General features: G+C 40.8%; 1 protein-coding gene across 1 annotated transcript in view; it reads right to left on the bottom strand.

The window, feature by feature from the left end:
* The window catches only part of ZNF704 (zinc finger protein 704), a 145,725-nt gene that overhangs the window by 89,351 nt on the left and 42,420 nt on the right, over positions 1–13,954 (bottom strand). The window lies entirely within an intron of this gene.

Genomic DNA, 13,954 nt, shown 5'->3' with positions numbered 1-13,954 from the left:
CTTGTATTTAGCTGTGACACTCTACCTTTCCCAGACCTGAGGAAGAGCTCTGTGTAGCTCAAAAGCTTGTCTCTCTCACCAACAGAAGTTGGTCCAGTAAAAGATATTACCTCAGTAGGTTTGCCAATTTAGGTTGGACATATTCCTGGAGGTTTCATCACATGACAAACTTTAAAGACTAATATCTAATTTCTGGGGACTCCAGGACAATCCTGGAGGGTTGGCAACCCTATACCTCACCCACCTTGTGTCTCAGATACAAGAGTGGAGGTGAGAAGATGAGAAACCCAGACAAGACTGTGGAGAGAAAGAGATACAGGTCGGTCTCATCTTACACGGGGGTTCCGTTCCGCGGTTAGTGCGTAAAGCGAAAACCGCGTATAGCCAAAATTCCATTGAGTTCAATGGCGGGCGAAATCGCCCGCACTACAGGTATAGTATTAAAATTGTTATTTTTCTCTTTTTTTGTTTTTGCCGACCGCGTAAAGTTGAAATCGCGCATGTTAAATGCACGTAAGATGCGACAGACCTGTACTGAGAAGTTTGCAAAGATCCATAAGAACTAATTCAAGGAACTGGAAGCAACAAGGACACCAAATCACGTTCTCCAAGATAAGATTAAAAACAAAACCGAAGGCAGGCCTCTTCACTTAGGAACAGAACTCTGCTCACTTCCTCATAGACCTGCTTTACACGTAAAGCTGAGGTTGACATAGCTACCACACTCGGAGGCATAAAAAATTCATACCCAGAGCACTATGCCAACCTAACTCCTGGTGTAAACCTAGTAAAGTCAACAGACGAATGCTTCCATCAACCTAGCTACCATCACTCAGGAAGTGGAGTCCCTACAGCAATGGAAAAACCCTTTCAATAGTGTAGTATAGACATGGCCTTAGCTATGCTGCCTCTGCAGTAAAATGTTTCTTTTTTTTAAAATCACCCAAGTAAGCAGATCTTGGAGTAAGGTGGTCCCATTTTCAGACACTTTTCAGCAAACATGCACATTAAGGTTGGCCAAGCACAGCATCTCCATTATCCTCTCCTCCCTCCTGGAACTGACCAGAGGAGCAGTCATCCTCCATTAAATCTGATGCAGTCCTTCCCCTCCTTCCCTGTAAGTGGCACTGTGCAGGGGAAAGGGTCAGAGCTGCCCTCATTTCTTACTATCCCTTCCTTGCCATGTACAGCAGCCTTAAAGGAAGACAGACTCTGGAAGCTAGGAGAGAAAATTGGGAGTAACAGAGATGAGGAACAAAAGGGAGGACCTGAGGCAGGATGGAGGGAGAAGAGAGAGAAAACAGAGTACCTGGGATGGGAAGAGGACATAGGGCAATATGCTGGTAAGGTAAAGGAACAAATGGACCTGGAGGAAAAACAAACAAAACCAGAGAACTGAAGAGGAGACAGCCAGTAGCAAAGCAAGCAAATGAAGGGAGAGACACAGGGAGAGTGTTCAGTTGAGGTAAAAATCAGGGAGAAAGAATGAATTTCAAAAGAAAAAAATATGTCTTCTAGGGGAAAAAAGGTTGATTTTAAAAGTTTTATGTAACATTTTCAATCAATGGAGTTTGACTAGAGGTCTGACTGCTTACAAAAAAAAAAAAAAACATTGGGGAGGCGGTGCTAGCCCCTGTCTTGTACTCTTTGGGCTGGTTTTAATAAACACCTACCTTGGAGAGAGGCTAAAGGTCAATGTACACATATGCTCATAAGTGAATCAGGTGCACACTCCAGGGGATATTTCAGACACACTTGAACACACACGCTCTGATGTTGTGCTTGCACTATGTGTGTAGTCAGGTGTATGTACAAGATGTCCAATATGGAGATCATTACAGAAAGCTGTTAAATCTCTAAAACTATGGCCTGTCTCTCTTTCTCCATATACACCCAGAGGTTTTGAAACCTGAACTGATCAGATACCACCACCACCTGTGCTTTGGCTCCTGTTTACTAGCCATCATCCTATTATTCAATATTTGCTATTACTTGTATGTCAGCCATGTTGAAATTAGGCAGGTAGTTCTTCGCCAGTAATAGTACTTAAGAGTAGGTTAGATAAATGTCTATCAGGGATGGTCTAGACAGTATTTGGTCCTGCCATGAGGGCAGGGGACTGGACTCTATGACCTCTTGAGATCCCTTCCAATCCTAGAATCTATTAATCTACTGTTGCAGCATGATCTTGTCTAAATAGTTTCCTACAGATTGTCTGTTCAAATGAATGGAACGCACATACTTCTCTAAGCACTGGAAATTAGAGTTTGATTAAAGTTACTTGGTATATATTTGCCACTGACTGGACTAATAACTGACATGCCTATGAGAGAATTCACTGAACTCGAAATAAAAAGCCTCTGCAAAGTGCTTAAGCAATGAGCTCAGCTAATATGTTTAAAACCAGAGACATTGCCCATTATATTCTCAAAAAAATATAGTAAATTAGCAGCCATTTGGCAGGTAAAGTGCATTAAAAGGATCTTGAACAAAACAGAAGAACCATTGCAAGCTTATAAGAAATACTTACTCGTCCGTACAGAAAACGAATATGCATTTCATACTGAAAAATTAAAAAAAGCTTTTTACTAACTCCATTTGCACAATACATTAACCTCCCAAGTGCTGTTATAAATATATACAAGAGTATAATATGCTCAAAGAAAATGCTAGCAGCTCAGCAGAAAGTATGCATCCCTTTAAACAAATATAATTCATCTAACACAATACTCCTGCCTTGTATGTTACTGTAAAAAATATTTACTGCTATCAAGTGGATTATTATGACAAGGATGATTTGTTAATCAGCTTGCATTAGTGCCTACAATGTGTTCAAAACATAGAGGAAGATGTGGTACCTGCCTTAAATAAATACATCCTTTTATAGAATGCTACTGTAAAAGAGAAGGACATTAAAATAATAAATATTCTACCTACCTATGTATCGTAAATCACTTTGATATAAGGATGGCCAGATTATTTTAAATGCCTGATTCGTATGTCCCTCATCACTACAGCATTTGAGTATCTAATAATCCTTAAAGGATGTTTAATGCATGTAAAACACCTTGTAACAATTGTAATTAGAAAATCCTTGAAAAGTGACCTTTCATCTATATAGACCCTTCATCAAATATAGACCACTGGTCAAATTTTACTCTATTCTCGGTGAAGGCAATAGGGTTGTGAGGTCATTTATTAGTGCAGCGTTTGTTCTTACAGTTATAAATAAAATCTATATAAAAATCTCAGATGCAACATTACCATAAATATGCAAAATTGTCAACTTTCCCACCTCCAGTTTGTAATAAAGTGAATCTTGCACAGAATACACCAGAGTTGCTATTACATGATGAAACTCATTAACTTCTAAAAGTTGATTAAAAAGAAATGATCATTGTTTACAATTTTGGTATCATGTAGAGAGTAACATCTTATGTCTGAATACTAATCTTATCTTTGCTGACCACCTGATATAACATGAGAGACTACTGTCTAATCTAGGATATAATTGTTTTTTTTCCATTTGAAAATGTTTTACAAAAATTCACTACAGACATGATCATACTAAACATACCCATATACATGGTAATGTTTTCTTGCCTGTTTTATAGAGGCAAAAGTTAAAACCCACACCCACTGGTTTTTTTTCTTGCATGAGAAGCACAGATGTCTGGCACTTCAACAGTGATTTTTTGTACAATGGTTAATGCAAACCGCAAGGAAGCTACTTTTATTGAATATTGCCAGCTGTTTAGCAGTATTATGAAATTACACTTTTTTTTTTTTGGAAGAATTAAAGTTAAGAACAAGACATGGATTCACTCTGATGGCTAATAGATAAAGCAGCAATGACTATTGGTTGCAACTTTTCAAGAGCCACTGCCTAATGTTCTTTGCCGATTAAGAGACATTTCCCCTCTGTGCACATTAGACGAATTCATTGGAATATGCTTGGTAATGAGATCACAGTCCTGCTGGCAACTTCGTATAATCAAACAGTGAAAACAATTCAGCCTCTTCTCTTGACTCCTGGTAGGATAAGATGCTAATCACTTTTACAGATGGAGACAAGTGGATGTGGGCCATAGTAAACCATCTTCACTGCTCAATAGCAAGATTTTTGGAAGAATGGTAAACCTATTACATAAATACAATACCATCTTCTAAGTCTGCTTCTGAAGCCTTATACATAGAAATATCTCAAACTGTATGTCCAACACATAAGAGACTTCATCATTATGATGTTTAACTTGATCATATTTATTTTGACATTTTAACATTTTTCTCACTGGGATAATTTCATTACAAGTCATTTTTGTGAGGGTCAGAACAGGACAGCCAGCATACAAATGTTACTCCTGGGGGAATTCTGCGCCACTGCGTAAGCGCAGAATTCATGTGCCCTGCAGATTTTTTTTGCTGAATACAATACATTCTGCTGGAGAGGTGCTGCAGTTACTTCTTTTGCCCACCAGGGGCCGCTCTGGCATCAAAACAGAAGCAGCCAGCTCACCACTCACTGGCTATAGCAGTCAGCATCCAATAGGGAGAGAGCAGAGGCTGTGTTCCTCACAGCACCCTGCTTGTGGGGCCAGATGAAGAGGCATGAGATATGGGGGTGGGGGGAAAGCGGACAGACAGCACGGGGCACACGGGTCTGCTGAAGGGGGTCCACATAAACAGGGGTTCAGAAGGCCTACTGGGAGGGACAGACAGAAGCCAGGGCTGAATGAGAGTAGGAGTGCAGGAGTATATGGGGAAAGGGGCAGATGTGCCTGACTGATTGGAGAGGCTAAGGGCCAGCCAGGGTCTGCATGGGGGAGGCTCCCCAACTCACTAACAATCCCTCCTCCCCCAAGAAAAAACATTCTATATTTCTCCCACCCATCCACAACAACCCTCCAAGTTCACTCCCAGGCTCCTTCCCAGCAAATACTTCCCTCTCCCTCAGCTCCTCATTACCCCTGATTCCCCCAAGCCTTTGCACTGATTCTGAGGGCTGCAGGAAATATGTTTCTGTATTGTAGTTTTAATGAATTATTACTCAAAGTTCTGTATTAATATGCCTAGTAAGAAATCTATTAGTCAAAAAACATTTCCTGAATCTTTTTTTTGGTCTATATTGTCACTTGTTGACAGTATTTTGAAATAAATTACCAAAATAATTGAAACTGGCATAATTGTGTTATTTTGACAAATAAAATGTGCAGAATTTTGCGCACAGAATTTTTAAAAATTTTTGGCACAGAATTTCCCCAGGAGTAAAGTGTAAAACACTGGAACAAAACCAGGGGGATAAATTCAGAATAATGTGAGGTTCTAAAGATGTTATACTAATACTCCGACTCCCTTACACCCTGGTGTAAGTTGCAACCTGTTGAGCCACATGAAGGTTTAATAAAAGGAGATATTGTGGAAGCAAGTTGCAGTAGTAGGCTGATTAAAGATAATGCTGAGGAAAATGAATGAACCCCTAATTTCTTCCTGGTCCAACTGGAAAAACTTGTATGCGGGGCAAACTCTCCAAAACAATTATGTAATAAACACATATACAAAAGCAGAAGTATGCAGACTGACTAAAATTGAAGTAAACACAAAGGCACTTACATGGAAGAAAAAGCTACACTTCAGGAAGGGATATTCAGCTGGCAGCTGACTAACAGTTTCCTCAAATTCTTTCTAATCCTGTTGTTGGACTAGAAAGATGTTAATACTGCATTTCCCCTCCCCTCAAATTGCACAGAAAAAGCCCTCTGTCACTTATGTCTAATTTATACAAACATTTAAAACAGAAAGAAGTATCCATCTCAAATCATTGTATGTTAACATGGCAACATAAGTTAAATAACAAATGTAATAATCTTAAAAAGGAAATTCTCATGTTGATATAAGCCCCACATTTACTTTTTGCAAAAATGCAACCTAAGGGCCTGTCTACACTTACCGGGGGATCGACGTGCGGCGATCAATGCATCAGCAGTTGATTTAGAGGGTTTAGTGAAGACCTGCTAAATTGACTGCAGATTGCTCTCCCGTCGACTCCTGTACTCCACCGGATTGAGATGAGTAAGGGGAGTCGACGGGAGAGCGTCTCCTGTCGACATCGCGTAGTATGGACCCAATGGTAAGTAGATCTAAGCTATGTCGACTTGAGTTACGCTATTCACGTAACTCAAATTACATAGCTTAGATCGACTTTTCCCTGTAGTCGAGACAATGCCTCAGATGAACAGTAAAGCTTCTATGATTTTCTCTTATTTTAATCCCTTTTGCAATCCAAACACTGCAGCACCATGATAATGCATTGAGAGCCAGAAAGTGTCCAATCGGAGTCAAATGCAAAAAGTAAACAATCACCATTAATGCTGAAATGTAAGTAAGATTTTTAAATTCTTTCACATGTAATAATCTAAGGGATCTTCAAAAACACACAAATATATTTTAATCTTTCTACTATTCCTTTAAACTCAGAGTTACGTTGATAGCTGGTCAAGAATTGTGGCTAGGGCAACTCACCTGGGATGTGGGAGACCCACGTTCAAGTCCTACCTGACTTTAAGCAGGGACTTGAATCTGGGTCTCCTATATCCCTGGTGAGGGCCCTAGCCACAAGACTACAGGCTATTCTGGAATCTGTCTGCCTCAAAATTTTTCATGAAAAAAAGAAGAGAAAGGTCTCTGCTTTTGTTCCACACTTTAACAAAAACAAATTTCAAAATCTCAATTTTTTTTTAGAAAATGGAATTCTTGTATTCTGGCCAGCCCTAGTTACATTTTCACAAAAGCAAAGTGCTCTGTATTGCCATCTAGTGGAACTAAAGCATACCTCAGAACTATGCTTCCAAACAGCTGTTGGTTTGGATTTAAACTTTTCTACATTTCTAAAGTTTCATAATCCAAACAAAATAATCAAGTTGCAAGCCCTAAGGCAGCTGCTCATCTGTCAAGTGACATTTATAAATTATTGCATTTTCAGAATAATTCTTTGTCATTACACTTACACATCTCACTAAGACCTTCATTCTTATTCACTGAAAAATTCTGTCTCTTACCTACACCTTTCTAACAGATATGTTATGGGGAAAATAATATGCGGTTGGGTTTGATTTTGTTTTTTGAAAAGGAAGGGATATTAGCTCACTTGAGTACACTGCTAATTCTGAAGAAGCCTATGTTAAAGAGCTACTTTTAAGATATTTGCATGCTGTGTTAAGGATTCTGTACTACTACCAGTGTGTCTCTGAAGCTCTTATTCCTTGTACACCCCCCTTTGTTTGGAGAGCTATTATAAAGTTTCATTTTAATTGTTGCCTTTGGCACCAGAAACAAAACACAACGTTCCTCAATTATATTGCCTTAAATAATCTCCACATTATTAAAACAAAAAATAAATAAGCTGTACTTCTGTAGTGTTCTGTATCCTTATCTTCAGTCCTCATACACAGTTGCAGAAGTTTGTGTGTTTTTTTCTAAACTGTAAGCAGATCTTAAATAAACAAGATAACGCCTTGTATAAACAAAGTTACTGCAATCCTTGCCTAGTTTCTTATTGCATCATTCAAACGAAAAAGCCATTTAGTTTGCAACAACTTGCATACAGTAGATTAAAACTTACTGAGGTGGAGAAGACAAGACCAAACAGATCCAGACAAGGGGCTACTGGACAGAGAGTGCTGCTCTGAGAAATTACCCCCTGTCCCTATTTCCCCAAATGCAGCAAAGATTCCCTAGAGGAGAAAGCTGACGGAGACCATGTGAAAAGGCACAGGGACTTCACAGAGCCCCCTACACTTGCAGCAATTTCAACCAATACACTGAATTTGGGTCTGAACTCACAATCACTTTGCTGAAGGGGGTTGTAGGAAAAGACACTGAACATTCCCCCTGGCAGAGCCTTAGAGAGTTTCCTGTCCACTATGGAGGAGTGGGACAATATGGCCCAAAGTGAAGAAAATAATGAGTTCCCAAATAATTACAACTTTTACTAGAATTTGCCTCAAAATTGTAGCAATTGTCACCAAGGTATCCATCACTGTATTACTGGGTCTAAAATCTAGGTTAGTTTTCCCTCTTCATTCACTAATTCTGCTAGAATAGCTTGACTGGAATGTATATAAACAAGAAAAAAAATCCTCTCTTGCAAGCAGAACAATCTAATTTAGTTACTTATAGCATAAAATGCATCATCAAACTACTTTAGACGACATTTTGGCAACCAGAACACTTTTCATTGCTATACAAAGGCTAATTCTAGCATCCTTCACTCACACATGCAAAACCCCTCTTTGAGTTCACTGGTTCCTAAATTAATAGATGTATTTCTTCAAATCGCAATTAGTTTTACTAAGGTACTTGTAAACATTAAATTAATTCTCTCTTTTCCTTCTTTGTGGAAAACCCTCATCTCACTGAGGAAGTACAGTCTTGTGGTGGTGAAGGTTAAACTTTACTGGCACTTAGAAGACAGAGGTTCTATGCCTTGCTCTAACAGACTTGCTATGTGACAAGCAAGGCTAAGGCACAAAATGAGTTACACCTAGCAAGGGACACAGGACAATAAGAAGAGGTTCTATAGTATCTTAAGAGCAAGAGAAAGACTAAGGCCATGCCTACACTACAAAATTATGTTGGCATATAGCCACCACAGTTATTAAATTGTTTGTGTGTGCGCGCACTCGGCTCCTTGTGTCAGAGGTGCCCATCCTCACCAGGAGCACTTGTATCAATTGTATTGTCAGTGTGGGGCATTGTGGGATGGCTTTTGAAAGCCAGTAACAGTCGATATAAGCAATGCAATGTCTACACTGACACTGTGTCAACCTAATTACATCCACCATTACTGTATGTCGCGTGGGGAGGGGGTGTTACTAATTCAGCATAGAGATGCATTTACATCAGCAGGAGCCAAATTTAAGTGAAGACACTTCCACAGCTAGGTCGACGCAAGGCAGCTTACGTCAACCTAACCCTGTAGCATAAGGAAAGTATAGGTCCATTGCTTAGCAGCGAAGGAACGCTAATAACAGATGATGACATCAAGACAAATGAGGTCTTTGATGCCTATTTTGCTTCAGTCGTCACTAGAAATGTAAGTCGTGATCAGATACTTAACACAATTAATATTAACAACAAGAGGGAGAAATGCAAGCCAAAATAGGAAAAAACCTGGTTAACAATATTTAGATAAATTAGATGTATACAAGTTGGCAGGCCCTGGTGAAATTCATCCGAGGGTACTTAAGCTGAAGCAATTTCGGAACTGATAGTGATTATCTCTGAGCACTCATGGAGGATGGATGAGATCGCAGAGAACTAGGGAAGGGCAAACATAGTACCAACCATTAAAAAGGGGAACAAAGAGAACCTGGAGAAATATTGACTAGTCAGCCTAACCTCGGTACCTGGAAAGATATTTGAACAAATGATTAAACAAACTAGTAAGCACCAGAGGATAATAGAGTTTTTAGAAATAGCTTACATTGATTTGTCATCAAGAACAAATCATGCCAAACCAACCTAATTTCCTTCTTTGACAGGGTTACTGGCCTCGTGCATAGAGAGAAAGCTGTAGATATGATCTATCTTGATTTTAGTAAGGCTTGACAGTCCCCCATGACATTCTCATATGCAACTAGGGAAATGTAATATAGATGACATTACTATAAGGAGGATGCAAAACTGGTTTAAAGACTGTATTCAAAGAATAGTTATCAATGGTTCACTGTCAAACAGAGGGAACATATCTAGTGGAATTGTGGAGGAGTCTGTCCTGGGGTCCAGTACTATTCACTATTTTCATTAATGACTTCAATAATGGAGTGAAGAATATGCTTGTAAAATTTGTGGAGGACACCAAGCTGGGAGGGGTTGCTAGCACTTTGGAGGGCAGGATTAGAATTAAAAATGACGTTGATAAATTGGAGAATTGTTCTGAAATCAACAAGATGAAATATTATAAAGACAAGTGCAAAGTATTATTCTTTGGCAGGAAAAAAATCAAATACACAACTACAAAATGGGGAATAACTGGCTAAGCAGTAGTACTACCGAAAAGGATCTGGAGATTATAGTGGATCATAAATTGAATGGAGTCAACAATGTGATGCAGTTGCTAAAAAGGCTAATATTCTGGGGTGTATAAACAGGAATCTCAAATGTAAGACATGGGAGGTAGTTGTCCTGCTCTGTTCAGCACTGGTGAGGCCTCGGCTGGAGTACTCTGTCCCATCCTGGGCACCTCAATATAGGAGAGTCCAGAGGAGAGCAACACAAATGATAAAAGGTTCAGAAAACGTGACCTATGATGAAAAGTTTAAAATGGGCATGGTTAGTCTCGAGAAAAGCAGACTGAGGGAGGACCTGATAGCAGTCTTCAAATATGTTAAGGGCTGTTACAAGAGGACATTTTTCAATTGTTCTCCATGTCCACTGAAGATAGGACATGATGTAATGGGCTTAATCTGCAGCAAGGGAGATTTATATTAGATATTAGGAAAACCTTTCTAACTATAATGGCAGTTAAGTTCTGAAATAAGCTTCCAGGCAGGTTGTGGAATCCCATCATTGGAGATGTTTAAGAACAGGTTGGATAACCCCCCTGTCAGGTATGGCATAGGTTTACTTGGTCCTGCCTCTTGAGGTCCCTTCCAGCCCTACATTTCTATGATTGAACAAAAGGCACTTACGCTCTGTGCCTCAGTTTCCTTAAATGGAGATACTAATACTGCCTTACTCACATGGGTGTTTTGAGAGAAGTCCAGTCACTTTTGGGTGGCACTCAGAAAATACAGTGATGAGTATCATGAAAACATTGAAATACACCAAGGCAGGGATCGGCAAGCTTTGGCACGCGGCCCGCCAGGGTAAGCACCCTGACGGGCCGGGCCGGTTTGTTTAGCTGCCGTGTCCGCAGGTTTGGCCGATCACGGCTCCCACTGGCCGCAGTTCGCTGCTCCAGGCCAATGGGGGCTGTGGGAAGCGGCAGCCAGCACATCCCTTGGCCCATGCCGCTTCCCGCAGCCCCCATTGGCCTGGAACGGCGAACCGCGGCCAGTGGGAGCCGTGATTGGCCAAACCTGCGGACGCGGCAGGTAAACAAACCGGCCCGGCCCGCCAGGGTGCTTACCCTGGCAGGCTGCGTGCCAAAGCTTGCCGATCCCTGCACTAAGGTTTTCAAATTTTAAACATTCACTTGTTTATTAGAGATGGAGCTGAAACAGAATCCCAGCTCTGAACATTTGTGAACTTCATGGATTTCCACAGTTGGCTTCTATCTCTAGGGGCCAGAGCAAAACCAGTGGTACTGCCACTTTCAGACTTTGGGGAAGCTCTGATCTAGTCTTGAACTTTGCAGCTCAATCGCATCATCCTTTTCCCACTCCCAGTACCACAATATACTTCAAAGGCAGAACTTTTAATAAACAAACTTGGACAACTAGACATATTGGAAGGCATTCCACTGAGTATTACATACAAATAAATGTACTATGCAGACATTTTACCTTTGCTGAAACCTCAATGTCAAAATTCAAAAAGAAAAAACATACAAGAACACTACAGGTTAACCTGGACCCCAGGACATTCACCACAACATTACCTATAGTGGTTTTTAGCCATTACAGAGAGGAGAATCAGGAGAAGTTTGAACCATCACAGAAACGTGTGTGTGTGGGGGTGGGGGGGGGGGGTTCTGGCATTCTAATTTTCAGAATTGCCTAGAGGAAGCATTTGTGACCTTGCACCCCATAATGCTTTATAGAAATATGCTTTTGAGTGTAAATATGACATAACGGAATATGTTTTATACTAGATATACCATGTAACATATCTTTGCAAAGGTTATGTTCTACTGCATGTATTCATCCTATTCATATGCATGTATCATTTTTATATCTGAAGTTATGAGCATTGGCTCTATGCTTGTATTTAAAGTGTTTGCTGTAGAAAGCACCTAAGGCAGATTTGGTCAACATAGTGTGAAGGGGTTATTCAAGTAATTGGGAGTACTTGGCTAACAATGGACCTTGAGAGACACGCCAATCCACATCTGAGCTTTCCTAGGAACGTTAGGTCTAACATGTGGGCAATGGCTTGGCCTGTAAAGAACTGACTTGCCCATGTGACTCCAAAACTACATCTTGTAGCTGTGATTCTACACAGGGGAAGAGAGGGGTTTCCACCCACAAGAGAGAGACTATATAAGCCACTGGAAATCCCTCCATTTTGTCTTCAGCTGGCTCAAGAGAGGGCCTCTCCACCCCAAGGAGATGCCTAAAAGAAATTGGAACAAAGGACAGTAACTACAAGGGTGTGAGTGACTGCTGGACCCAGACTAGAAGAAGACTAGTCTGTCAAAGACGCTTACTGGAACATCTCTGAGGGTGAGATTTACCTGCATTTAGTTTCCTACTGTATTAGGCTTAGACTTGAGTGATTTATTTTATTTTGTTTGGTAATTTACTTTGTTCTGTCTGTTATTACTTGAACCACTTAAATCCTACTTTTTGGATTTACTAAAATCACTTTTTACTTATTAATTAACCCAGAGTAAGTATTAATACCTGGGGGGGCAAACAGCTGTGCATCTCTCTCTCTCAGTGTTATAGAGGGCGAACAATTTATTAGTTTACCCTGTATAAGCTTTATACATGAAATTCCCTCTCTAGCTGTTACTTAAATTCCAGAAAAAACATACAAATAAACAGTATCCTCTCCTTCTCACCTGGGCATTTGTCAAGTTGGAGGACAGTTATTTATCCCCAAATACTCATCTTGAGCAGTTTAACCAAAAGTGGAATTGTCTAATAAAATTACTTACGTTTGTGTGCATTTACTGTAGTTCCACAGTGGGAAGGAGAAGTGTAATAACATGTACAAAGTAAAAGTACACACAACTAGTTACACCACAATGGGTCAGATATTTTTAGTTGAATTATCCACACCCCATCCCACTTCCTGGGAACACACAGATTTTTCTTTCCTTTGTTACCTTCCCCTTCATGTTTATTTTCCTCAATTCATTCATTTCCTTTCTCTCCCGCTCTTCAACAGGCCTCATTATGACTCAGCCCTAGGGGTGTAATGAAGAATAAGACCCCACATGCTCCCTTGAGTATCCTCTCCATGTTGCAGATGCAGGTACGGTGCGGGGTAGCAACAAGGGTGCTGGAACGAAGGGGGGGGGGATAAGAGGGCCATGGCCTTCCCACTTTTTACAGGCCATAAGGGCAAGCAACATGGGGGGAAGGAGCGGAGAGGAGTGAGTGGAGGGCAGGACCTTGGGGAGAAGAGGCAGCACAGGAAGGAGGCCTCAGGGGGTGGGAAGGGGCAGCTGGGGGGGGGGGGGGGGGAGAAACAGGGCCACAATTTGAGCACCAGTGCCCCCCCCCCACACACACACTTTTGGGGACCTTCAGTCTCTCCTGGAGAGCAAGCATGCAGGCAGATGGGATAGGAGTGGGAAGATCCTTGGCTCTGCCTCAGTCATCAATCTCTTACTTGTCAGGGGCACAGATCCTTCTTCTAGGGTGCCTCAGCTGTGCACTACACCATACTGGATCTCGATGTAAAATGACAAACTCACATTGTATTTATGTCCATTTCTCTGTTAATACTATTCCATCTCCATTTTTCTCTCCCCCACCTCCCTTTATTGGCACTCAGTATTTGTTTCTCTTTTTAAAAAAATCTTTTCCAGAGCACACTACTAGCAGTGCAGCTAAGTGGATTGAAACTTACTATACCCTGCACAACCATTCAGTGACAGAGAGGGAGCAGAAGCAACACATGCTGGTAAGGTTCAAATGCTTTCAGTTTTTGTTATTGTTTAGTTCTCCAGCTGACACTTCAGAAGAACAGTTTAATGCTTTACTTTGACCTGCTGGAGAATGCGTATTAGCCTCACTGTGCCAACAGTACCAGTAATCAACTTTCCTCCCCTCTTCCACTAAAA

The sequence above is a fragment of the Emys orbicularis genome, chromosome 2, assembly GCF_028017835.1.
Source record: "Emys orbicularis isolate rEmyOrb1 chromosome 2, rEmyOrb1.hap1, whole genome shotgun sequence".
Classification (NCBI taxonomy): Eukaryota; Metazoa; Chordata; order Testudines; family Emydidae; genus Emys; species Emys orbicularis.
Note: the sequence above shows the minus strand (reverse complement) of the source record. Positions and strands in the feature narration are given on the sequence as shown.